Source organism: Bombina bombina, chromosome 2 (genome assembly GCF_027579735.1).
Source record: "Bombina bombina isolate aBomBom1 chromosome 2, aBomBom1.pri, whole genome shotgun sequence".
NCBI classification, from domain to species: Eukaryota; Metazoa; Chordata; class Amphibia; order Anura; family Bombinatoridae; genus Bombina; species Bombina bombina.
In genome coordinates, this window is record NC_069500.1 from 230955287 (window position 1) to 230981756 (window position 26470).

The window sequence follows — 26470 nt, forward strand, 5'->3', positions numbered from 1 at the left end:
ATTAACCAGTGGTCTGACCTCTAGTTAATTTTCGGGGGTCAATTCATTATTGTGCGGACGGACATGATTTGATGTAGCGAATCATCTCTGCCGCACATCGATAAATGCCAACAGCATACGTTGTCGGCATTTATCATTGCACCAGCAGTTCTAGTGAACTGCTGGTGCAATGCCGCCCCCTGCAGATTCGCGGCCAATCAGGGGCGTGAATCAGAGAGTGTCAATCAACCCGATTTTATTCGATCGGGCTGTGAGAGTTATCACTCATCCAATCTCGATACTCTTCAGCTTTTTCACAGCTTTATTGCTAGCCTGTCACTAAGCACCCACACTAAACTACACTGTTCTACCCCCTATACCGGCGCCCCCGGAGCCTCCCGCAACTAAATAAAGTTAGTAACCCCTAAACCGCTGCTCCTAGACCCCGCCGCAACTCTTATAAATGTATTAACCCCTAAACCGCTGCTCCCGGACCTACATTATACCTAGTAACCCCTATCCTGCCCCCCCTATACCGTCGCCCTCTATAATAAAGTTATTAACCCCTATCCTGCTGATCCCGGACCTCGCCGCAACTAAAGAAATAGTTTAACCCCTAAACCGCCGCTCCTGGACCACGCCGCAACCTATATTAAACTTATTAACCCCTAATCTGCCCCCCCTACACCGTCGCCACCTATATTAAACTTATTAACCCCTAATCTGCCCCCCTACACCGTCGCCACCTATAATACATTTATTAACCCCTATCCTGCCCCCCACTACACCGCCGCCACTGTAATAAATTTATTAACCCCTAAACCTAAGTCTAACACTAACCCTAAAACCCCCCTAACTTAAATATTAATTAAATAAATCTAAATAATATTTATATTATTAACTAAATTAATCCTATTTAAAACTAAATACTTATCTTTAAAATAAACCCTAATATAGCTACAATATAAATAATAATTATATTGTAGCTATCTTAGGATTTATTTTTATTTTACAGGTAACTTTAAATTTATTTTAACTAGGTACAATAGCTATTAAATAGTTATTAACTATTTAATAGCTTACCTAGCTAAAATAAAGAGAAATTTACCTGTAAAATAAAAACTAGCCTAAGTTACAATTACACCTAACACTACACTATACTTTAATAAATTATTCCTAAATAATATATATTTATATTATTAACTAAATTAATCCTATTTCGCGTCGGGAAAGAAGGATGTTCCACGTCGGCGGGATGAAGATGGATCCTGAAGAAAGAAGATTGAAGACCCCGCTTGGAAGATGACATCGCCCGGATGGAAGACTTCTTCAGCGCCGCTTGGAAGATGACATCACCCGGATGGAAGACTTCTTCAGCGCCGCCTGGAGGATCACTTCATCGGATGGAAGACTTCTTCAGCGCCCCTTGGAGGTTCACTTCTGCTGCTCCGGATCTCCTCTTCGGTTCCATCGGTGGGTCGGCTGGCTGAAGACAACTCAAGGTAGGATGATCTTCAGGGGGGTAGTGTTAGGTTTATTTAAGGGGGGTTTGGGTTAGATTAGGGGTATGTGGGTGGTGGGTTTTAATGTTGGGGGGGCTGTATTTTTCTTTTACAGGCAAAAGAGCAGTTTTCTTTGGGGCATGCCCCGCAAAAGGCCCTTTTAAGGGCTGGTAAGGTAAAAGAGCTTTGAACTTTTTTAATTTAGAATAGGGTAGGGAATTTTTTTATTTTGTGGGGCTTTGTTATTTTATTAGGGGCTTAGATTGTGTAATTAGCTTAAAATTGTTGTAATATTTTTTTAATGTTTGTAACTTATTTTATTTATTTTTTGTAACTTATTTTTTTGTACTTTAGTTAGTTTATGTAATTGTATTTAATTGTAATTATTTGTAGTTAATTTATTTAATTAATTTAATGATAGTGTAGTGTTAGGTTTAATTGTAACTTAGGTTAGGATTTATTTTACAGGTAATTTTGTATTTTTTTTAGCTAGGTAGTTATTAAATAGTTAATAACTATTTAATAACTATTCTAACTAGCTAAAATAAATACAAAGTTACCTGTGAAATAAATATAAATCCTAAAATAGCTACAATGTAATTATTAATTACATTGTAGCTATCTTAGGGTTTATTTTACAGGTAAGTATTTAGTTTTAAATAGGAATAATTTATTAAAGTATAGTGTAGTGTTAAGTGTAATTGTAACTTAGGTTAGTTTTTACAGGTAAATTTCTCTTTATTTTAGCTAGGTAAGCTATTAAATAGTTAATAACTATTTAATAGCTATTGTACCTAGTTAAAATAAATTGAAAGTTACCTGTAAAATAAAAATAAATCCTAAGATAGCTACAATATAATTATTATTTATATTGTAGCTATATTAGGGTTTATTTTAAAGGTAAGTATTTAGTTTTAAATAGGATTAACTTAGTTAATAATAGAAATATTATTTAGATTTATTTAATTAATATTTAAGTTAGGGGGGTTTTAGGGTTAGTGTTAGACTTAGGTTTAGGGGTTAATAATTTTATTACAGTGGCGGCGGTGTAGGGGGGGCAGGATAGGGGTTAATAAATGTATTATAGGTGTAGGGGGGGCAGATTAGGGGTTAATAAGTTTAATATAGGTTGTGGCGGGGTCCTGGAGTGGTGGTTTAGGGGTTAAACTATTTCTTTAGTTGCGGCGAGGTGCGGGATCAGCAGGATAGGGGTTAATAACTTTATTATAGAGGTCGGCGGTATGGGGGGGGCAGGATAGGGGTTAATAGGTATCATGTAGGTGGCGGCGGGGTCTGGGAGCGGTGGTTTAGGGGTTAATACATATATTATAGATGCGGCGGGGTCAGGGAGCGGCGGTTTAGGGGTTAATATGTATAGAGTAGCTTGCGGTGGGCTCCGGGAGCGGCGGTTTAGGGGGTAATAACTTTATTTAGTTGCGTCGGTGTAGGGGGGTCAGATTAGGGGTGTTTAGACTCGGGGTACATGTTAGGGTGTTAGGTGCAGACATCTCCCATAGAAATCAATGGGATGTCTGGCAGCAGCGAACTTGTACTTTCGCTATGGTCAGACTCCCATTGATTCCTATGGGATCCGCCGCCTCCAGGGCGGCGGATTGAAAACCAGTTACGCTGGGCCGGAAAAGTGCCGAGCGTACCTGCTAGTTTTTTGATAACTAGCAAAAGTAGTCAGATTGTGCCGCACTTGTGTGCGGAACATCTGGAGTGACGTAAGAATCGATCTGTGTCAGACTGAGTCCGGCGGATCGAAGCTTACGTCACAAAATTCTACTTTTGCCGGTCTCTAGCCTTTGATAACTAAGGCGAATCAGCCTCGCCACAAATACGCTGCGGAATTCCAGCGTATTTGAGGTTAACGGCTTGATAACTACCCCCCATTGTATCTTTATGCATTTCATAGCATTAGTGTGATTTAAGCTAATATTTTGTTAACCCCTTAACAACATAGACATATCCTATACATTGCGTGTTTTTTAAGGGGTTTTTGCTCTGTAACAGCGCAGGTCTCACTCCTGCGGGCATTGTGCTATAGTGTAGTTTCTTTAATGACGGCGAGTAATGCTCTATTTAACCTCTTTAGGGCTGTGTTTAAGGGGTTAATGTTGTGCTAAGTGTTTTTGGATATAAATATTATTTCTGAGGTCTCTCAGTGTTAAGTATTCCTAAGGTTTCACAAAACAAATCACAGGAAAAACTAGTTTTCAGATGTATTGGAATGAACTCAGATCAGATCTGAAAATCCCATGAAAATATGTGCTGTAAGTAGTGATGTTGCGAATAGTTCGCCGGCGAATAGTTCCTGGCGAACATAGCATGTTCGCGTTTGCCACGGCGGGCGAACATATGCGATGTTCAATCCGCCCCCTATTCATCATCATTGAGTAAACTTTGACCCTGTATCTCACAGTCTGCAGACACATTCCAGCCAATCAGCAGAAGACCCTCCCTCCCAGACCCTCCCAGCTCCTGAACAGCAGCCATTTTAGATTCATTCGGAAGCTGCATTGTTAGTGAGAGGACGGACAGTGTAGCTTCTGGTGATTGATAGCTAGGCTAGTGTATTCAGTGTCCACTACAGTCCTGAAGGACTCATCTGATCTCTGCTGTAAGGACAGCACCCCAAAAAGCCCTTTTTTAGGGCTAGAGCATCATTTTTTTTCCCTTTGTAATCTAATTGCAGTTGCCTGCCTGCCAAGCCACTTGCCCAGTGCCCGCACTCATATCTGGTGTAACAGTAGTGTAAATTAAAAAAAAAATACTTTTTTGACTGTGAAACATCAGTCTGCTAATGTCATCTAATTGCAGTTGCCTGCCTGCCAGCGTGTGTGCCAGGCCCACTTGCCCAGTGCCACCACTCATATCTGGTGTAACAGTAGTGTAAATTTAAAAAAAAAAAACTTTTTGACTGTGAAACATCAGTCTGCTAGTGTAATCTAATTGCAGTTGCCTGCCAGTGTGTCCGCCAGGCCCACTTGTCCAGTGCCCCCACTCATATCTGGTGTAACAGTAGTGTAAATTTAAAAAATAAAAACACTTTTTTGACTGTGAAACATCAGTCTGTTAGTGTAATCTAATTGCAGTTGCCTGCCTGCCAGCGTGTGTGCCAGGCCCACTTGCCCAGTGCCACACCACTCATATCTGGTGTAACAGTAGTGTAAATTTAAAAAAACTAAAACTTTTTCGACTGTGAAACATCAGTCTGCTAGTGTAATCTAATTGCAGTTGGCTGCCTGCCAGCGTGTATGCCAGGCCCACTTGCCCAGTGCCCCCACTCATATCTGGTGTAACAGTAGTGTAAATTTAAAAAAAAAAACTTTTTTGACTGTGAAACATCAGTCTGCTTGTGTAATCTAATTGCAGTTGCCTGCCTGCCAGCGTGTGTGCCAGGCCCACTTGCCCAGTGCCACCACTCATATCTGGTGTAACAGTAGTGTAAATTTAAAAAAACAACAACTTTTTTGACTGTGAAACATCAGTCTGCTAGTGTAATCTAATTGCAGTTGCCTGCCTGCCAGCGTGTGTGCCAGGCCCACTTGCCCAGTGCCACCACTCATATCTGGTGTAACAGTAGTGTAAATTTAAAAAAAAAAAACTTTTTCGACTGTGAAACATCAGTCTGCTAGTGTAATCTAATTGCAGTTGCCTGACTGCCAGCATGTGTGCCAGGCTCACAGCGTATACTGTGCCCACTTGCCCAGTGCCCCACTCATATCTGGTGTAACAGTAGTGTAAATTTAAAAAAAAAAACTTTTTCGACTGTGAAACATCAGTCTGCTAGTGTAATCTAATTGCAGTTGCCTGACTGCCAGCATGTGTGCCAGGCTCACAGCGTATACTGTGCCCACTTGCCCAGTGCCCCACTCATATCTGGTGTAACAGTAGTGTAAATTTAAAAAAAAAATTTTTTTGACTGTGAAACATCAGTCTGCTTGTGTAATCTAATTGCAGTTGCCTGCCTGCCAGCGTGTGTGCCAGGCTGACAGAGTATACTGTGCCCACTTGCCCAGTGCCACCACTCATATCTGGTGTAACAGTAGTGTAAATTTAAAAACAAAAAACTTTTTGGACTGTGAAACATCAGTCTGCTTTTTTTGTGTCAGGCTCACAGCGTATACTGTGCCCACTTGCCCAGTGCCACCACTCATATCTTGTTTAATAGTAGTGTAAGTGTACATTTAAAAACAAAAAACTTTTTGGACTGTGAAACATCAGTCTGCTTTTTTGTTTCAGGCTCACAGCTTATACTGGGGCCACTTGCCCAGTGCCACCACTCATATCTTGTTTAATAGTAGTGTAAGTGTACATTTAAAAAAAAAAAAAAAAACTTTTTGGACTGTGAAACATCAGTCTGCTTTTTTGTGTCAGGCTCACAGCGTATACTGTGCCCACTTGCCCAGTGCCACCACTCATATCTTGTTTAATAGTAGTGTAAGTGTACAATTAAAAAAAAACAAAAAACTTTTTGGACTGTTAAACATCAGTCTGCTTTTTTTGTGTCAGGCTCACAGCGTATACTGTGCCCACTTGCCCAGTGCCACCACTCATATCTTGTTTAATAGTAGTGTAAGTGTACATTTAAAAAAAAATGACAGGCAGAGGCAGGCCACCCCGCAGGTGCCGTCATGGTCGTGGGGCTGTGATTCCCTTTGGCCCTAGAATAATGCAGTGCGGTGCGTTAAACGGGGAGTTTGCTCTGTCACTGTGAAGTGGGCGTAACCCTTACACTACCTGATCGATACGACATCATACCTGATGTTTTAAAGCATGTTATTCCAAACAATTTAGGAATGTTAGGTGATTTATGCCCTTTATGGATTAAAACCAGACTCTGCATCAACTATGTAATTTTCCGTGGGAGTTTTGCCATGGATCTCCCTCCGGCATGCCACAGTCCAGGTGTTAGTCCCCTTGAAACAACTTTTCCATCACTATTGTGGTCAGAAAGAGTCCCTGTGAGTTTTAAAAGTCGCCTGCCTATATAAGTCAATGGCAGTTCGCCCGGTTCGCCCGTTCACAAACTTTTGCGGAAGTTTGCATTTGCGGTTCGTGAACGCAAAATTTTATGTTCGTGACATCACTAGCTGTAAGCAATGCTTTCCACTGTCCTGTAAAGTGTTCTTTCGTTAGTTACTTCTGTGTAGGCTCTGGATTATCTACTAACATGCCTGTAGCTAATACCAAGCCATACCAGGGTAAAGAACTGTCACCTCACTATAAAAAAGTTACCACTGGTATAGAGCATATCATTATAAACAACTTTCCAATTTACTTCCAATTTAAAATGTTCTATATTATCTTGGTATCCTTTGTCAAAGGAGCAGCAATGCACTACTGGGAACTAACTGAATGTGGGCTAGATTACAATTGGTGAGCTAACGTTAGCGCGAACGATATTGAAATATTGTGCCTGTACTGACTTGGGCTCATATATCAAGTTGAAATTAAACATGACCGCATGAGCACAAACTAAATTTGCGCTTGCTGGGTTAGCAAAACTGAAGTCCTCATGTAAAAGGTTTAGGGCTAAATTAAAAGTTGCAATAAGGCCAATAAGGGACAAACATGTAGCAGAGTTAGAAATTTGAAATCTGCATAGTGAGCTTTCAATTATTTCAATGTTAAATTATAAGAAATTATTCCAAAAGATATAACTAAAGTATATTGTAAGGTTGCTCTACTGTGCATAATTAAACATTTTACAATCTAAAAATGTTTGTCTCCTTTTAAAGGACCACTCAATGCAGTAGAATTTTTTCTGACTAATTTTTTTCTCCCATTTTCCGGCCCCCTGTATTATGTGACAGACATCAGCCAATCAGAAACTAGTATGCATATACTCTGTGAGCTTGTACACATGCTCAGTAGGATCTTGTTCCCCAGAAAGTGTGAATATAAAAAGACTGTGTAAATGCTGATAATGGAAGTAAATTTAAAAGTGTCTTCAAACTGTATGCTCTATCTGAATCATTTATTTAAAAATACTGGCCACATTGATAAAATTCCTGTGTCGTGGAAACCCTGAATACCAGTGAAAAGTATGGTAGTGTAAGGTAGCAAGGTCTCCTGCAATGGAATTATGGGCCTGTGCCATTTAATGGTAGTGAAAATTCCTGCCTATGTGGGTTATGGCAACTTTGTTGCAAAGTAAGGGGTGGGCTTTTCCTTACCAGATATAAGGCTAGGTACAGAAGGATCCGGTCGCTTTTTCCTGGGATTTTCAGCAAGAAAAGTTTCCCTTGAAGGCTTCAAACTCACCATACAGTTTCTTCACCGTGATGGAGTGTGCCAAGAGGACGTCAACGGTGCCAAGGCTTAACAGGGATTCGGTTGAAGCCCCTCCTCGAAGGGCGACAGGAGGATGAAAATGAAGATGTCGTCCCTCCATGCCAATTAAAGACAGGCCTGTATCCTCCCTCCTCACCCAGCTTCAGCCCAGGCTAATCAGCCCTCCCTTCCACCCCCACTACCCCTGAGGTGAAAGGGCCTACCACGACAGTTGTGATAGGGGGCGGGGGACAAGGGAGAGAAGTAACAGGGCCCCGTAGCTTAGAGCAGGCATTGGAGGCCTGAGTCAGGGCCTTAACATCCTCCGGGCTTTCCCAGGAGGCAGCAGCGTCAGTAGTGGGCCTATTTCGGGCCTTGATGGCGGCCGTAATCCCACGTGCCGTTGGGCCCTCAGTCTCGAGTGGGCCTATCAGGCCTGCTTGAGGAGGGACTCCGGCAGCATTGGGGGATGTCACTGCGGTAGCGCAGTCCAGTGTAGGCCTCCAGCAAGTACCTATAGTTCACTGCGGCTTGACGTTGGCCTCCCCCACTACCAGTCATGTGATCTCGAGTCCCAATGTGCATGACGTCACTTCTAGAAGTGACACACAAGGATCAGGAGTGTTGGGACCGGCGATGAGGGCGACGACGGTGAGGAAGAGGACCAGCGGTGAGTGGGGGACAGTGGCGGCTCGTGGGTCAGATATGTTTGAGATGGAAGTTGAACAAGGGAATAAGATGTCTAACCTCTCCCGTGGACACGGACGGGGCTCACTATTAGCTAGCCTGGATACTCCCCTCTCCTTTATTTCTCCCTCACAGGAGACAATGCAAGCTTCAGATGTCACTGGGACTTCAAGGCAATGGCCCAACTCAACACCAGTCTGCAACAGCACAGGAGAGGGCGCTGAGATGACCCCTGAGGACATGCAAGGGGACAGAGTGGCAAATTCGTCTACAGCAGGGGAAGGACCAACAACTTCACACATACATTTAGTGGGGACTCTAGTTCAGACTCCAACTCAGATGGGGGTAAGAGACTAGGCCTAAATAGTAAAGGGCAGAGGTGCATGTTCCACATGCTGAAGCTGCTAGTAGCGGACCGCAGTCAGAGTAGGAAGGACGGTGGGGGCTTAATATAACCAGGGCGCTTGCACACCTATGTATTTCCCGCAACTTCAACAGTGATGACAGGAACAACAGCTACGCCCGCTACAGGTCATTCAGGCACTGATAATACTTAATAAGTGGCCATACAAGGCGACTCTTACCCCTGTAAGATTCATCCCCTCCACGCACATTTGAAAGCAAAAACAGTCAATAAGATCAGGGACCACAGATACATGAATATGTTTGAGCTGTCTGTGGAGGCTTATAGGGAAAAAGAGCACAGCGAGGATGGGACAGGCCCTAAAAAAGTACAGCGACCAGACACCTTTGATGAGTGGTGGCGCTGCTTTAGAGTATTCTTCTCCTGCTATTTAGAACAAAGACCCGAAGCAGCCTTTGATATCATAAAAAATACCGATATCATTGAATATATCTACATTAGGTTCGGGGAGGGGATGTGGAGATCTTACGACAGCGAGTTTAGGTGCAAGATGGTAGGCAACCCAATCCTGAATTTTGGGGTCAAAGATTTAGACCTATGGTCTCAACTAGGCCCAGGAAAGGGTGCATCGGTGGGCCTCGCCACACGCTCAGGGTTCGCTAAGCAAGAAGGCTCCATTAGGTGCAGGGGTAGGGAATGTTGGGGGTACAACAAGAAGCAGTGTGACAAAGGGCTTCCTGCTCCTTTTGCCATGCCTGCATGTACTGCAGTGGACAACACCCCAGCACAGACTGCCCAAAAAGGAAAGAAGGAGGGACTGGCCGTGGACCCCAAAACGGAGGGGCTAGCCAAAAGGGCCCTAACACCGCTGAAGCTGGCCACAGTTAGGCAATGGTTGGCATCATACCTGGATGGGGAGGCTGCTTCACTTAATTTTAGAGGGAATTAGGGTCAGTTTTAGGATCCCCACACAGGGTGTGGTGTTGGGATCCTCAACACACAGGAATTTACAGTCAGCATATGAATTCCCAGGGGAGGTCAGATCAAAGTTAGCAAACTAACTCTCCCTAGGCCGCTTTGCATTCTCTAAGCCTCTGCTTCCTTCTTTGGTGATCTCCCAGCTGGGGGTGGTCCCTAAGAAAGAACCTGGAAAATTCAGGTTAATACAACATTTATCCTATTCGAAGGGCAGGTCTGTGAACGATGTCATTGACCTAAACATTAGTTCGGTCCAGTACCAGTCCTTTGATCAAGCCCTGGAGATAGTCAGAGAAGCAGGGCCAAGGGCGCTGCTAGCCAAGCTCGATATAGAGTCCACATTCAGGTTGCTGCCCATACATCTGTCATCGTTCAGACTGATGGGTTGCAAATTTGAGGGGGACTACTATATTGGCAAATGCCTTCTGATGGGATGCTTGATATCCTGTGCTTACTTCGAAGCATTCAGCTCATTTTTGTACTGAGCAGTGGTTACAGCAGGGGGGGAGTCGCGGTTGCGCACTACCTCAACAACTTCCTTCTAGTGGGCAGCGCCGATTCACAGGAATGCACTAGGCTGATGACAGTGGTGCAGGGTTTAATGCACGACTTCGGGGTTCCCTTAGCAGAGGACTAGACACAGAGTTTATGCACCAGGTTAACATTCTTGGGCATAGAGATAGACACTGCTGCACGGCTCTGTCATCTCCCAGAGGAAAAAATCCCAAAAATGCTTAAGGCAGTCACAGAAGCAGCTTCAGCACAGACATTAAGCATTAGGGAATTGCAGTCAGTCCTTGGCCTCCTCAACTTTGCCTGCAAGGTCATCCCCATGTGCCGCGTGTTTAACCGTAGGTTGAAAGCCAAGCTTACCGGCCAAACTAATACATGGGTAATAAGGGTGTCTGAGGACATGTGCGAAGACTTGCAGGTGTGGGAATGCTTTCTTAGAGACTTTAATGGGATGTTGCTTTGGCACTCTCCGTGAGCGTCTAGCCAGACAATGCACCTATTCTCGGATGCGGCTAGGGCTTTTGGCTATGGCTCATACCTTGAAGGAAACTGGAGCGATGCGGATCGGGTGGATTGATGTCCGCAGCCTCAGAGGCAGCGGACCAGTTAAGGAGTAGACCGCAGCTTCATAAGGGGAATTAGGGGCCATTCAGCCCTTGATAAATCGGCCCCCTGGTGTTGAGATGCTTGCAATATAACATTAAATTCACTGCAAAACATGTTCCTGGGGTGAATAACACCCAGACGGATTCGGAGGGCTACTGTGTAGCTCAAGGGGCCTCGACAGCGGAAGGCCCGCGGGTATTGTTTCTGGAATGGTTAGCTAGTTTAAATGAACAGAAGGTTAGGAAGGGAGCAGTGTCAAGTAAGCTTGCAGCAATCTCCTTTTTTAAAAATTTGCTACAATATCCCAACGTCACAAAAGGGTTTATGGTTAGGCAAATCCTTAAGAGATGGGGTAGATTAGAATACATGCACCCCGACGCACGCAAACCTGTTACCTTACACTGATTAGACAACTTGCTGGGGGCACTTGAAACAGTGTGCCCAGAGGCATATGAAAGGGCTCTGTTTCTATGCGTATTTTCGCTTGCATTTTTCGCTGCTCTTCACGGTGGGAATGGGAATCCAAACCACCCATGTCAGATGGGCAGGGAACAACATGTTGCTTTTCATCCCAAGCTCTAAGACAGATCAGGAAGGAAAGGGGCATGCCTGGTGGGATTGTCTCGGGCATTCATTGCGCTGCGCCCGCCCTCCCACTCTCAATTTTTGGTACATGCAGATGGGGTAAACCTGTCACGATTTCAGTTTGCTGCAGTTCTTAGGAAGGCAGTTGTAGCGGCTGGCATGAGTGATTGCAGGATCACTCCTCATTATTTCCGCATAGGGGCTGCCACTAGTGCCGCAGCATTAGGATAGCAGGCATTCTATAATATGTTTAGGGAGGTAGAGGTCCCAAAGATACAAATTATATGTTCGTCCCCTATCGGAAGACTAGTAGCAAGGGAAAGGGTAAACATTTGTGTTTCTGGGTTGCCTGGTAAATGTTCTACAAGTTTCTTGTTTATAACTGTTGTAATCTGTTTTTAGGTACAATCAGGGGCCCCACATGAATATGGATAGTGGGGCACTCTTATGTGCACTGAGCAGCATTGAGGGCAATCTCCATTCCTGATGGGCAACAACTAGGGTTTCCGGTAATGAGGGCTTCAGTAAGATGGTTAGGTCTTAGAGGCTTGCAGTGGAACGGTTTGCCGCCCCTCCTCCAAGATGTGAAGCACAGATGGGGACAACCCCACATTATTCTTCTCCATATGGGGGTAACGACTTAGGGACCACATCGGCGATAGACCTCATTAACATAATGAGCTCTGATGTGAGATGGATTTGTGCCACTTTTCCAGGAGTAAGGTTGGGTTGGTCCAACATTATTCCTAGGTTACAGTGCAGATACTTCCTAATGCCCAAAACAGCATGCAGGGTTAGAAAGGGCTGTTAATCTTCCTGGCAGACCTCAAAAGGGCCTTAGTTACACATATTTAGTTTGGTGGTGGCAAGAGGCCGTCTTTACATAGTAAAGTCTGTCTCTTGTTGGTGGGAGGTCACAGCCTTAAAAATCTGAGGGCAGCGTCCATAGGGGTGATAGGCGGGCTAATGGGTGGGGTGACGTCCCCAAGTTGTGCCCTGGGGGTACCCGCCCTGCAGGACTGCTGGCTGAAGGTCCCTCAGGACATTTTCGTCTCCTAGACCGAATGGGGCGGAGCCTCATTTGGGGTCCCGCTCCACCCTTTCAACTCCAAGAACACCTGGCCTCGACCTCTAGTCATTTGGAGTTCAAATTTTGCTAGCTCTCGAATGCCACCACCGGTTTAATATTTAAAATTTGATTATGACTTCATTGAAGTCTAGTTTATTTAAAAGGTTAAATAAACGTGACCATAATATGGTCTTATACCCAGCTCTCTGTGTGTGGGTTGTAACTATCAAATAAGGCATCGGCCCTTATGGTAGTGTAAGGTAGCAAGATCTCTTGCAACAGAATTAAGGGTCTGTGCCATCTAATGGTAGTGAAAATCCCTGCCTATGTGGGTTATGGCAACTTTGTTGCAAAGTTAGGGGTGGGCTCTGTCTTAACATATAAGGCTAGGTACAGAAGGATCCGACCTCTTCTTCCTGGGATTTTCAGCAAGGAAAGTTTCCCCAGTCTCCTCCCTCCCTGTTAAAAGTTGGTGGTTAACAGTTTTTAGTGGCGTCATTCAGGTAGATGGTTTTCCTAGCGGTTGCTGGTCACTTAGACTAAGGCAGAGATAGGGTTAGTTGGCCTAATCATTTTAAGACCTTGTGGTTAGTTTTTGGCACTTCTCGGAAGGAATTGCTGTAGGGCTTTTTGTTTCTGGTGCCTTATAGGCTGAAGTGGTCATATATTAATTTCTCCTAATGGGGAAAGGTCACGGCCATAAAAATCTGAGGACAGAGTCCGTAGGGGTGAAAGTCGGGCTTATGGGCGGGGTGACATCCCCAGATCGTGCTCTGGGGGTACCCCGCCCCGCGGGACTGCTGGCTGAAGATCCCTCAGGACATTTGTGCCTTCTAGATGGAATGTGGTAGAGCCTCATTTGGGGTTCCTCCTCCACCCTTTCAATTCCAAGAACACCTGGCCTCGACCTCTAGTCATATGGAGAATTACTGCTATGGATATGTCGCCACCGGTTTAATGTTTAAAATTTGATTATGACTTCATTGAAGTCTGGTTTATTTAAAAGGTATGGTCTTATACCTAGATCTCTATGTTTGTGTTTTATTTTAATGTTATTATGGTATTTGAGTTAAAAGTGGTTGTAACTTTCAGGTAGTGCATCAGCCCTTAAGCCAAAAACACATTAAATAAATTTGAATAGCCATAGTCAGTAATACTGAAAAGACTGTGGGACTGAATTATCAAGCTCTGAATGGAGCTTGATGTCCCTGTTTCCGTGCGACCCTTTGGGCTCGCTGGAAACAGTAGTTATGAAGCAGCGGTCTAAAGACCGCTGCTCCATAACTTGTCCGCCTGCTCTGAGGCCGCGGACATCAATCCGCCTGATCCTATACGATCGGGCTGATTGACACCCCCTGGCTGTGAATCTGCAGGGGGCGGAATTGCACAAGCAGTTCACAAGAACTGCTTGTGTAATGATAAATGCCTACAGCGTATGCTTGCACATTAATAAATAGGCCTCTGTGCATCATACTAGTATTTTTTTAATAGATATGAATGACTGTTCTAATAGTGAAAGACTACATTGTGGACGTAGCAATGGTAGCTTAACAATATAACAATAACAATATATAGCTCTTTTTTAAACTCTTGCTTGTGCTAATAATGTTAAACCAGACATTTCATGCTTGTATAAATTTGAATAGCTTTCCATTAGGCTCTTGCACACTGGATGGTTATCGTATCCAAACCATCATTTAAATCCTTCAGGAAATTGCAATGTATGTGATGCCAGAAAAAACAAGAGGACGTGAACATAAATGCATTTAGAGTACATGCATACGACCTTTACACTTCTATTGTTCTGTGCAGGCTATGTTTTGTTTGTTCAATATGATGGGAGATAAAAATCTGTTAAAAAGCTAAATATCTCACCTCGTAAATATATATTAGATCTAAAGTTTAGCATAATTTTCTGGAACTGGTTAAAGGGACATTTTAGAACAATTTGGAGCAAAAGATATATTTCAATCTTTTACAATTTGCCTCTGAAAATAATAGTTCTCAAAATTTCTATTTTTGGCACTCTAATGCTAACTGATAGGCCACGTCTGTATTGGAATAAATTATGCCATGCAACATACGTTAATTCCTACATTAAAACTGGGCAAATGTGCAAATAAATATTCGGAATTGGTGTGACTGCATACTTTTTGAAGCCTTAATGTAAATAAATAACAGAGCCTCAAATGAAAAGGAAAATAAAAAAAACATCAAAATTTGATACATTGTTGTGTCATATAATGCCAAGTAAATGGCATGAATTTTAGTTAAAGAGACATTAAACACTTTGAGATGGTACTATAAAAAGATAAATCATATAAGTAAAAAAAAAAAAAGCCTGCAATATACTTTAATTATTTATTTTTTCCCCTTTTTCTGTAATTAGGTGGCCAAGCAACATAGTTGCTGGACAACCTATTGTTATTGATAGGATTATTATTAGGTGGCCAAACAACATAGTTGCTAGACAACCTATTGTTATTGTCAGGATTATTATTATTTTTATTCCACCATATTTTTCAATTGCCCATAACAGCTAAACTGTTTGTGCAAAGCTTTTGAAATCAGGTATGCTGCTACAGCCTATTGTTCTGCTACATCTCATGCAACATTGAACTCATAGGTCACATTTCAACAAATGCTTAAAAATCTTCAGCTCTGGAACTGCTTATGTTACAACTTTGAAACTTGCTGTGCTCAGTCCTGCTAAGACCTAGATTTGCTATTGCTCAAGAGAAGTGCCTCAGTCACAAATCTTCAAAACATCTTCTTTTCTGAAACTGCTAAGTGCAATAAAGCACAATTTTGCTCATATGCTCCTTGCAAGGTCCTTTACCAACTTTGTTCAAACTGCAATTTTTCCATAATTAACATGGCCGCTATGAGCCATTCGCCTTTTTATCACCGTTTAATTGCGCAATTTGCACTTTATGCATTATGTTTACACTATTTAACTGTATTACAGTGTAGTAGACACATGATTACACATTGAGGCCCATTTATCAAGCTCTGAATGGAGCTTGAGGGCCCGTGTTTCTGGCAAGCCTACAGGCTCGCCAGAAACAGCAGTTATGAAGCAGCGGTCTAAAGACCGCTGCTCCATAACCCTGTTCACCTGCTCTGAGCAGGCGGACAGAGATTGCCACAATTCAACCCGATCGAGTACGATCGGGTTGATTGACACCCCCTGCTGGGTGTATTGCTCTCCGCATTCAGCGAGGTCTGCCGGACCTGATCCGCACTGTTGGATCAGGTCCGACAGACCTTTAATAAATAGGCCTCATAGTCATGACCACTAATGAAAACATTTACAAATTTTCATGAAACTTTAGCAAAATGTAGAGCTCTATGGTTAGCATTAGTGTGTGCAATTTGAAAGCCATACATTACACAGTGTGGCGGCCATTTTGTTTTGTATGCGCTGTTTTTAAAAACTACAAAAATCTTGCTCTCCAAAACCGCTTATGAGAAAGACTTGACATTTTGTTTATAGAGTTATCTTATGACCAATATTCAGATTTGCTCAAGAGAAGTCAATCGTTCATGTGGTTTGGCAGCCATTTTTAATTGTTCAAAAATGCTTAACAATATTTTTTAATTAATAATAAAACAAAAACCGTTTCACAAAAATGCTTTCTTTTTGCCATGTTTATTGACATATATGGTGAAAACTATTGTGTATAATATGGATGCTGTATTACATATGATATAACAACCATTTTGTTTTATTTAAAAGTTTTGAAAATCAATTTTCTCTGCAACTGCTTATGTTATAACTGTGAAACGTGCTGTATAACCTTATATTGTGACCTAGAGTCACAGTTGTTCATGTTGAAGGAATTGGTCACAAGCTGTGGCAGCCATATTGGTTTATGCAAAAATTTCGAAAATGTGTTTTCTTTGCAACTGCTTTTTTTCAAATGTTTATAATAACCACAGCATAACTCAAAAACTTATGAAACTTGGCACAATGCTAGAGACCTATGCTGTGCATAATCCTATGCAACATAAATCTCATAGGTCCCGTGATCTAGCAGCCATATTGTTTTGTGCGACAAATTTCGACAAACGCTTGAAAATCTTCTTCTCCGGAACTGCTTATGTTACAGTTGTGAAACTTGCTGTGTGTACTGCTGTACTGACCAAGAGAAGTCATTTAGTCACATGATCTAGCTGCCATTTTGAAATGTGCGAAAATCTTTAAACATCTTCTCTGAAACCAATAAGTGCAATGAAGCCCAATTCTGCACATGTGCTCCTTGCAAGGTCATCTACCAAGCTTTTCCATAATAAACATGGCTGCTATGATCCATTCACTTTTTTATCGTTGTTTAATGAATAACATTTTATAACAGAAAAAAATCAGAGAGTTCTTTAAAATGTTATGCTCTATATGAATCATTAAAAATTAGTTTTGTATCTCTTTAAAGGGATATTAAACCCCAATTTTGTTTTTTCATGATTGAGACAGAGCATGCAATTTTAAGCAACTTTCGGCCTAGATTTGGAGTTCGGCGGTAAAAGGTCTGTTAACGCTCCGCGGGCTTTTTTCTGGCCGCACCATAAATTTAACTCTGGTATCGAGAGTTAAAACAAATGCTGCGTTAGGCTCCAAAAAAGGAGCGTAGAGCATTTTTACCGCAAATGCAACTCTCGATACCAGAGTTGCTTACGGACGCGGCCGGCCTCAAAAACGTGCTCGTGCACGATTCTCCCATAGGAAACAATGGGACTGTTTGAGCTGAAAAAAAACCTAACACCTGCAAAAAAGCAGCGTTCAGCTCCTAACGCAGCCCCATTGTTTCCTATGGGGAAACAATTCCTACGTCTGCACCTAACACCCTAACATGTACCCCGAGTCTAAACACCCCTAACCTTACACTTATTAACCCCTAATCTGCCGCCCCCGCTATCGCTGACCCCTGCATTACACTTTTAACCCCTAATCTGCCGCTCCGTAAAACGCCGCCACCTACGTTATCCCTATGTACCCCTAATCTGCTGCCCTAACATCGCCGACCCCTATGTTATATTTATTAACCCCTAATCTGCCCCCCACAACGTCGCCGACACCTACCTACACTTATTAACCCCTAATCTGCCGAGCGGACCTGAGCGCTACTATAATAAAGTTATTAACCCCTAATCCGCCTCACTAACCCTATCATAAATAGTATTAACCCCTAATCTGCCCTCCCTAACATCGCCGACACCTACCTTCAATTATTAACCCCTAAACTTCCGATCTGAGCTCACCGCTATTCTAATAAATGGATTAACCCCTAAAGCTAAGTCTAACCCTAACACTAACACCCCCCTAAGTTAAATATAATTTTTATCTAACGAAATAAATTAACTCTTATTAAATAACTTATTCCTATTTAAAGCTAAATGCTTACCTGTAAAATAAATCCTAATATAGCTACAATATAAATTATAATTATATTATAGCTATTTTAGGATTAATATTTATTTTACAGGCAACTTTGTAATTATTTTAACCAGGTACAATAGCTATTAAATAGTTAAGAACTATTTAATAGTTACCTAGTTAAAATAATAACAAATTTACCTGTAAAATAAATCCTAACCTAAGTTATAATTAAACCTAACACTACCCTATCAATAAAATAATTAAATAAACTACCTACAATTACCTACAATTAACCTAACACTACACTATCAATAAATTAATTAAACACAATTGCTACAAATAAATACAATTAAATAAACTAGCTAAAGTACAAAAAATAAAAAAGAACTAAGTTACAGAAAATAAAAAAATATTTACAAACATAAGAAAAATATTACAACAATTTTAAACTAATTACACCTACTCTAAGCCCCCTAATAAAATAACAAAGCCCCCCAAAATAAAAAATTCCCTACCCTATTCTAAATTAAAAAAGTTACAAGCTCTTTTACCTTACCAGCCCTGAACAGGGCCCTTTGCGGGGCATGCCCCAAGAATTTCAGCTCTTTTGCCTGTAAAAAAAAACATACAATACCCCCCCCCAACATTACAACCCACCACCCACATACCCCTAATCTAACCCAACCCCCCCCTTAAATAAACCTAACACTAATCCCCTGAAGATCTTCCTACCTTGTCTTCACCATCCAGGTATCACCGATCCGTCCTGGCTCCAAGATCTTCATCCAACCCAAGCGGGGGTTGGCGATCCATAATCCGGTGCTCCAAAGTCTTCCTCCTATCCGGCAAGAAGAGGACATCCGGACCGGCAAACATCTTCTCCAAGCGGCATCTTCGATCTTCTTCCATCCGGTGCGGAGCGGGTCCATCTTGAAGCAGGCGACGCGGATCCATCCTCTTCTTCCGATGTCTCCCGACTAATGACGGTTCCTTTAAGGGACGTCATCCAAGATGGCGTCCCTCGAATTCCGATTGGCTGATAGGATTCTATCAGCCAATCGGAATTAAGGTAGGAATTTTCTGATTGGCTGATGGAATCAGCCAATCAGAATCAAGTTCAATCCGATTGGCCGATCCCATCAGCCAATCAGATTGAGCTCGCATTCTATTGGCTGATCGGAACAGCCAATAGAATGCGAGCTCAATCTGATTGGCTGATTGGATCAGCCAATCGGATTGAACTTGATTCTGATTGGCTGATTCCATCAGCCAATCAGAAAATTCCTACCTTAATTCCGATTGGCTGATAGAATCCTATCAGCCAATCGGAATTCGAGGGACGCCATCTTGGATGACGTCCCTTAAAGGAACCGTCATTAGTCGGGAGACATCGGAAGAAGAGGATGGATCCGCGTCGCCTGCTTCAAGATGGACCCGCTCCGCACCGGATGGAAGAAGATCGAAGATGCCGCTTGGAGAAGATGTTTGCCGGTCCGGATGTCCTCTTCTTGCCGGATAGGAGGAAGACTTTGGAGCACCGGATTATGGATCGCCAACCCCCGCTTGGGTTGGATGAAGATCTTGGAGCCAGGACGGATCGGTGATACCTGGATGGTGAAGACAAGGTAGGAAGATCTTCAGGGGATTAGTGTTAGGTTTATTTAAGGGGGGTTTGGGTTAGATTAGGGGTATGTGGGTGGTGGGTTGTAATGTTGGGGGGGGGTATTGTATTTATTCTTTTACAGGCAAAAGAGCTGAAATTCTTGGGGCATGCCCCGCAAAGGGCCCTGTTCAGGGCTGGTAAGGTAAAAGAGCTTGTAACTTTTTTAATTTAGAATAGGGTAGGGAATTTTTTATTTTGGGGGGCTTTGTTATTTTATTAGGGGGCTTAGAGTAGGTGTAATTAGTTTAAAATTGTTGTAATATTTTTCTTATGTTTGTAAATATTTTTTTATTTTCTGTAACTTAGTTCTTTTTTATTTTTTGTACTTTAGCTAGTTTATTTAATTGTATTTATTTGTAGCAATTGTGTTTAATTAATTTATTGATAGTGTAGTGTTAGGTTAATTGTAGGTAATTGTAGGTAGTTTATTTAATTATTTTATTGATAGGGTAGTGTTAGGTTTAATTATAACTTAGGTTAGGATTTATTTTACAGGTAAATTTGTTATTATTTTAACTAGGTAACTATTAAATAGTTCTTAACTATTTAATAGCTATTGTACCTGGTTAAAATAATTACAAAGTTGCCTGTAAAATAAATATTAATCCTAAAATAGCTATAATATAATTATAATTTATATTGTAGCTATATTAGGATTTATTTTACAGGTAAGTATTTAGCTTTAAATAGGAATAAGTTATTTAATAAGAGTTAATTTATTTCGTTAGATAAAAATTATATTTAACTTAGGGGGGTGTTAGTGTTAGGGTTAGACTTAGCTTTAGGGATTAATACATTTATTAGAATAGCGGTGTGGTCCTCTCGGCAGATTAGGGGTTAATAAGTGTAGGCAGGTGTCGGCGACGTTGAGGGGGGCAGATTAGGGGTTAATAAATATAATATAGGGGTCGGCGATGTTAGGGGCAGCAGATTAGGGGTACATAGGGATAACGTAGGTGGCGGCGATTTGCGGTCGGAAGATTAGGGGTTAATTATTGTAAGTAGCTGGCGGCGACGTTGTGGGGGGCAGGTTAGGGGTGAATAAATATAATACAGGGGTCGGCGGGGTTAGGGGCAGCAGATTAGGGGTACATAAATATAACGTAGGTGGCGGTCGGCAGATTAGGGGTTAAAAATTTTAATCGAGTAGCGGCGGTGTGGGGGGACCTCGGTTTAGGGGTACATAGGTAGTTTATGGGTGTTAGTGTACTTTAGGGTACAGTAGTTAAGAGCTTTATAAACCGGCGTTAGCCAGAAAGCTCTTAACTCCTGCTATTTTCAGGCGGCTGGAATCTTGTCGTTAGAGCTCTAACGCTCACTTCAGAAACGACTCTAAATACCAGCGTTAGAAAGATCCCATTGAAAAGATAGGCTACGCAAATGGCGTAGGGGGATCTGCGGTATGGAAAAGTCGCGGCTGAAAAGTGAGCGTTAGACCCTTTAATGACTGACTCCAAATACCAGCGGGCGGCCAAAACCAGCGTTAGGAGCCTCTAACGCTGGTTTTGACGGCTACCGCCGAACTCCAAATCTAGGCCTTCTAATTTACTTCTATTATCAATTTTTATTCGTTATCTTGGTATCTTTACTTTAGCCCGTTTCTGGGGCACTATATGGCAGCAGCTTTGCAAGAATGTGATCCATTTGCACTGTTTCCTGCCATGTAGTGCTCTAAATTCCTACCTAGGTATCTCTTCAACACAGGATATCATTAGAACAAAGCAAATTTGATAACAGAAGTAAATAGGAAACTTTTTTTTAAATGTTATGCTCTGTCTGAATCACAAAATAAAATGTTTGGGTTTCATATCCCTTTAAAGAGAGAGAGACAGTTATGTTACATACTTATGAATTCATTTGTGAGAATTGATTTATACAACATTTCAACTCTCTTTCTTATACTACCAGCAAATGCATACACACATGAAATATAAATAGGACATAATGGGTCAGATTACGAGTGGAACGCTATCATTTGAACACACGAGATATCAGGTTTTCCTGTTCGTTTGGGCGCAAGTTAAATAACGCTCATATTACAAATTAAAAGTAAATGCGAATGCTTGAGCAAAATCACGACTTATGCTAGAATGACTACCGCAACCTCAGAGCTCTGGTTAACTCTCAAAACTAAAAAGTGTCACAAAAATATATCAAAAATGCATTACAGATTACACTTACAGTCATAATAACACCATCTAATAAAATGATTCTTAAAAAATAATGCACAAAAGTTATAAAGGTTCAAAGATATTAACATAGAGATACATATACATGTCTAAAGATATATATGTACATATATATATATATATATATATGTATACATATGTATTTATATGTGTATATATGTATTTACAGACATATATACACATATAAACACATAAAAACATATGTACACATATATAGACATATATATATATATATATATATATATATATATATATATATATATATACAGGGAGTGCAGAATTATTAGGCAAGTTGTATTTTTGAGGATTAATTTTATTATTGAACAACAACCATGTTCTCAATGAACCCAAAAAACTCATTAATATCAAAGCTGAATATTTTTGGAAGTAGTTTTTAGTTTGTTTTTAGTTTTAGCTATTTTAGGGGGATATCTGTGTGTGCAGGTGACTATTACTGTGCATAATTATTAGGCAACTTAACAAAAAACAAATATATACCCATTTCAATTATTTATTTTTACCAGTGAAACCAATATAACATCTCAACATTCACCAATATACATTTCTGACATTCAAAAACAAAACAAAAACAAATCAGTGACCAATATAGCCACCTTTCTTTGCAAGGACACTCAAAAGCCTGCCATCCATGGATTCTGTCAGTGTTTTGATCTGTTCACCATCAGCATTGCGTGCAGCAGCAACCACAGCCTCCCAGACACTGTTCAGAGAGGTGTACTGTTTTCCCTCCTTGTAAATCCCACAAGCTCATCTTTGATGATACCAGCCCAAACCAGTACTCCACCTCCACCTTGCTGGCGTCTGAGTCGGACTGGAGCTCTCTGCCCTTTACCAATCCAGCCACGGGCCCATCCATCTGGCCCATCAAGACTCGCTCTCATTTCATCAGTCCATAAAACCTTAGAAAAATCAGTCTTGAGATATTTCTTGGCCCAGTCTTGACGTTTCAGCTTGTGTGTCTTGTTCAGTGGTGGTCGTCTTTCAGCCTTTCTTACCTTGGCCATGTCTCTGAGTATTGCACACCTTGTGCTTTTGGGCACTCCAGTGATGTTGCAGCTCTGAAATATGGCCAAACTGGTGGCAAGTGGCATCTTGGCAGCTGCACGCTTGACTTTTCTCAGTTCATGGGCAGTTATTTTGCGCCTTGGTTTTTCCACACGCTTCTTGCGACCCTGTTGACTATTTTGAATGAAAAGCTTGATTGTTCGATGATCACGCTTCAGAAGCTTTGCAATTTTAAGAGTGCTGCATCCCTCTGCAAGATATCTCACTATTTTTGACTTTTCTGAGCCTGTCAAGTCCTTCTTTTGACCCATTTTGCCAAAGGAAAGGAAGTTGCCTAATAATTATGCACACCTGATATAGGGTGTTGATGTCATTAGACCACACCCCTTCTCATTACAGAGATGCACATCACCTAATATGCTTAATTGGTAGTAGGCTTTCGAGCCTATACAGCTTGGAGTAAGACAACATGCATAAAGAGGATGATGTGGTCAAAATACTCATTTGCCTAATAATTCTGCACTCCCTGTATATATACATACAGTATATATAAGTGCATTGGAGCCCTTTGCTATCAAGTACATGTATATATATTTTATAAAGTGTTATAGAGTGTATTTACTGTAATTTACATTCCAATGCTCTGCACATAGCAAAATATGTTCTATGTATTTCTAAATAAATATTCCTTTATATATCTGCATATATCTATACCTATATATATATATATATATATATATATATATATATATAGGTATAGCTATATATTGTACCAAAATACCATCAAATATATATGGAGAAATATTTATTTAAGAATAAATAGAACATACTTTTCTATGTGACCGAACGCCCAAAAAATATATAGCGCGTCACATGTAATCTAGCCCTTAATAAATGCTAGGTAGACTGATGAATTGAAAGAAAATATTAGTCTGAGAATAACTTATAGATGTATTTCTTAAAGTTTAATTATATGTTTGAATATTGACAAAATAAGTGTAAAGTTTGAATGTCTATAAAACAAATGAAGCTGCTATGTTGTAACTTAGGTTACCTTCTCTGCTGCGGCCAATTAGGGACCGTTATAAATGGGTCACTAATGTGCAGCCAATGGATGTGTGGAATAGAACAGTGTTCTATACTTCCATTTCTAACAGGAACTGAAAAGCTCACAATTTCAGAATGGAATTACAGGAAAAGGAGACAAAATAAATAATAAAAGTATATTGCAGAGGTTTATATATATATATATATATATATATATATATATATATATATATATATATATATATATATATATATATATGTGTGATTTATCATTTTATATTACCATCTCAAAGTGTTTAATGTCCCTTTAAGGACTAATATGCCAGAAACTTTGCGTATGCACCTTTGGGTTTAAATAAAAAGGATGTATTCTGTTGCTATGTTTGGAGCGGGCAGAGACTCCAGTCTGCATCGGCACTTACACAACCATTCACTGCTGCTGGTTTACAGTTTACTTTTTTTTTTATGATGTCATTGATACCTAGTGGCAGAAGCACTTCACTATTGCTTTTACTGTGGGGGCAGGGACTCTTATAGTCCCCCAGGCACTTAGAGGGACATGTAATTCCTTATTTCAAAGGGACACATGGCCCTGTAAGATTCAAGTACCACAGTCAAAATAACAATTACTTTAAGCTCTAGGTTCCATTGTACCTATATGCAGATGGTCATCATAGTGAACTGTGATCACCTACATTCCTTGACACCAGAGATATTTGATGAAGAGAGGTTATTACAGAGCCCCTAACTTCCCCTTCCTTTTACCCTGAAATGCATGACTTCTTATTTGATTTTATCAAATGGGTCACCAGTCCTTGCAAGATGCAGCACTAGACACCAGGGATAGGTTCATGAGAAAATAAGAAGCATTAATGAAGCCCTATCTCCCCCCCATTAACACTCTGAAAGATAAATTACCACTTAGGTAAAGACAGTTCTTCTCTAGGATGCAGGTGATTACTAATGGAAATGCTCCTGTGAGATGTGTCTATCCATAAGTAGACTCAGGCCCTGTAGCTGGATGCTGAAAAACAACTAAAATGACAAATTTTCTACGTTATACCTCCTCCCTTGCTTCTCGTATTTCCATCATCACTATAAGGTTGTGTGTAATACTATAGTTAGCTACAGCATTTATTTTTAGGGGCCGATTTATCAAGTATCTGGCGGACATGATCCGATGTAGCATACGCTGTCTGCATTTATCACTGCACAAGCAGTTTTGGTGAACTGCTTGTGCAATGCCATCCCTTGCAGATTCATGGCCAATTGGCCGCTAGCAGGGATTGTCAATCAACCAGATCATATGAGATCAGGCAGGTTGATGTCCGCTGCATCAGAGGAGGCGTACGAGTTAAAGAGCAGCGGTCTTAATACCGCTGCTTCTTAACTCCTGTTTCCGGTGAACCTGAAGGCTCACGCAGAAACAGAGGTATACGCCCCCATTCGGGCCATGATAAATCGGCCCCTTAGTTGTGTTTAGTTATATCTACCTTAGCTCTTGGGGGCACATGGTTACAACTCCCACCTCCCATATTTGTTTACGCTAAATCCTGGATTAAATACAAGTCTTTCCTGGACTATGAGTGCTATTGTTCACTACTACTATGCCAATCCCCATATGGTAGTGCTGTTTGGTGCTGATAGCTCATAGCATAAGATGCCAAAAAGTGGCCTTTTTATGATATGCTCCTCCTATGAAATGTTTTACATGTGAAGTAAGAGGTCAAAGAGTGGCCTATTGTCCCTATAGAAGGGTTAATATTTATCAGGTAGATTACGAGTTTTGTAGAACGGCTTTTAACGCTGAAAAATTGGCCATTATACTGGAATGGCCAGGAACGTATATTACTAGTCATGGCGGTATAGCTATACCGCAAGCATTTTAGCCTGTAACGCAACGTCCATTCCGCACTCAAAAAAATGATGTTTGAGTGCAGGATTTTCATAGCGCCCGGATTACACGTTGTGCGTGCAGGCTAAAAAGCTAGCGTTACAGCCTTTACCGACACAATCCATACTGCCATCTGAGACCAGTAGTTTTGGATTTTGTGTAACAAAAATGTTTCACAAAACTCATAACTAAAATGTTACAAAGTACACTAACACCCATAAACTACCTATTAACCCCTCAACCGCCTCCCTCCCGCAATGCAAACACTATATTAAACCTATTAACCCCTAATCTGCCGCCCACCTACATCGTGATTATTAAATAAAGTTATTACACCCTAATCTACCGCTCACCCACATCTCCAACATTATTTAAATATATTAATCCCTGAACCGCCGACATTTAATAAACCTATTAACCCCTAAACCTCCGGCCCCACGCATAACACTACGAAAAAATTGAAAACCTAAATTACAAAATTTTTAAAGAAATAATCCTACGAAATCTAAGATTACGAAAAATAAAAAACACTAAGAAAAAATAATAAACGAAATTATCAAAAATAAAAACAATTACACCTAATCTAACAGCCCTATAAAATAAAAAACACCCCCTAACCTACAATAAACTTAAAAGGGCCTTTTGTAGGGTATTGCCCTAAGTTAAACAGCTCTTTTACCTGCAAAAAATACAAAGTCCCCCAACAGTA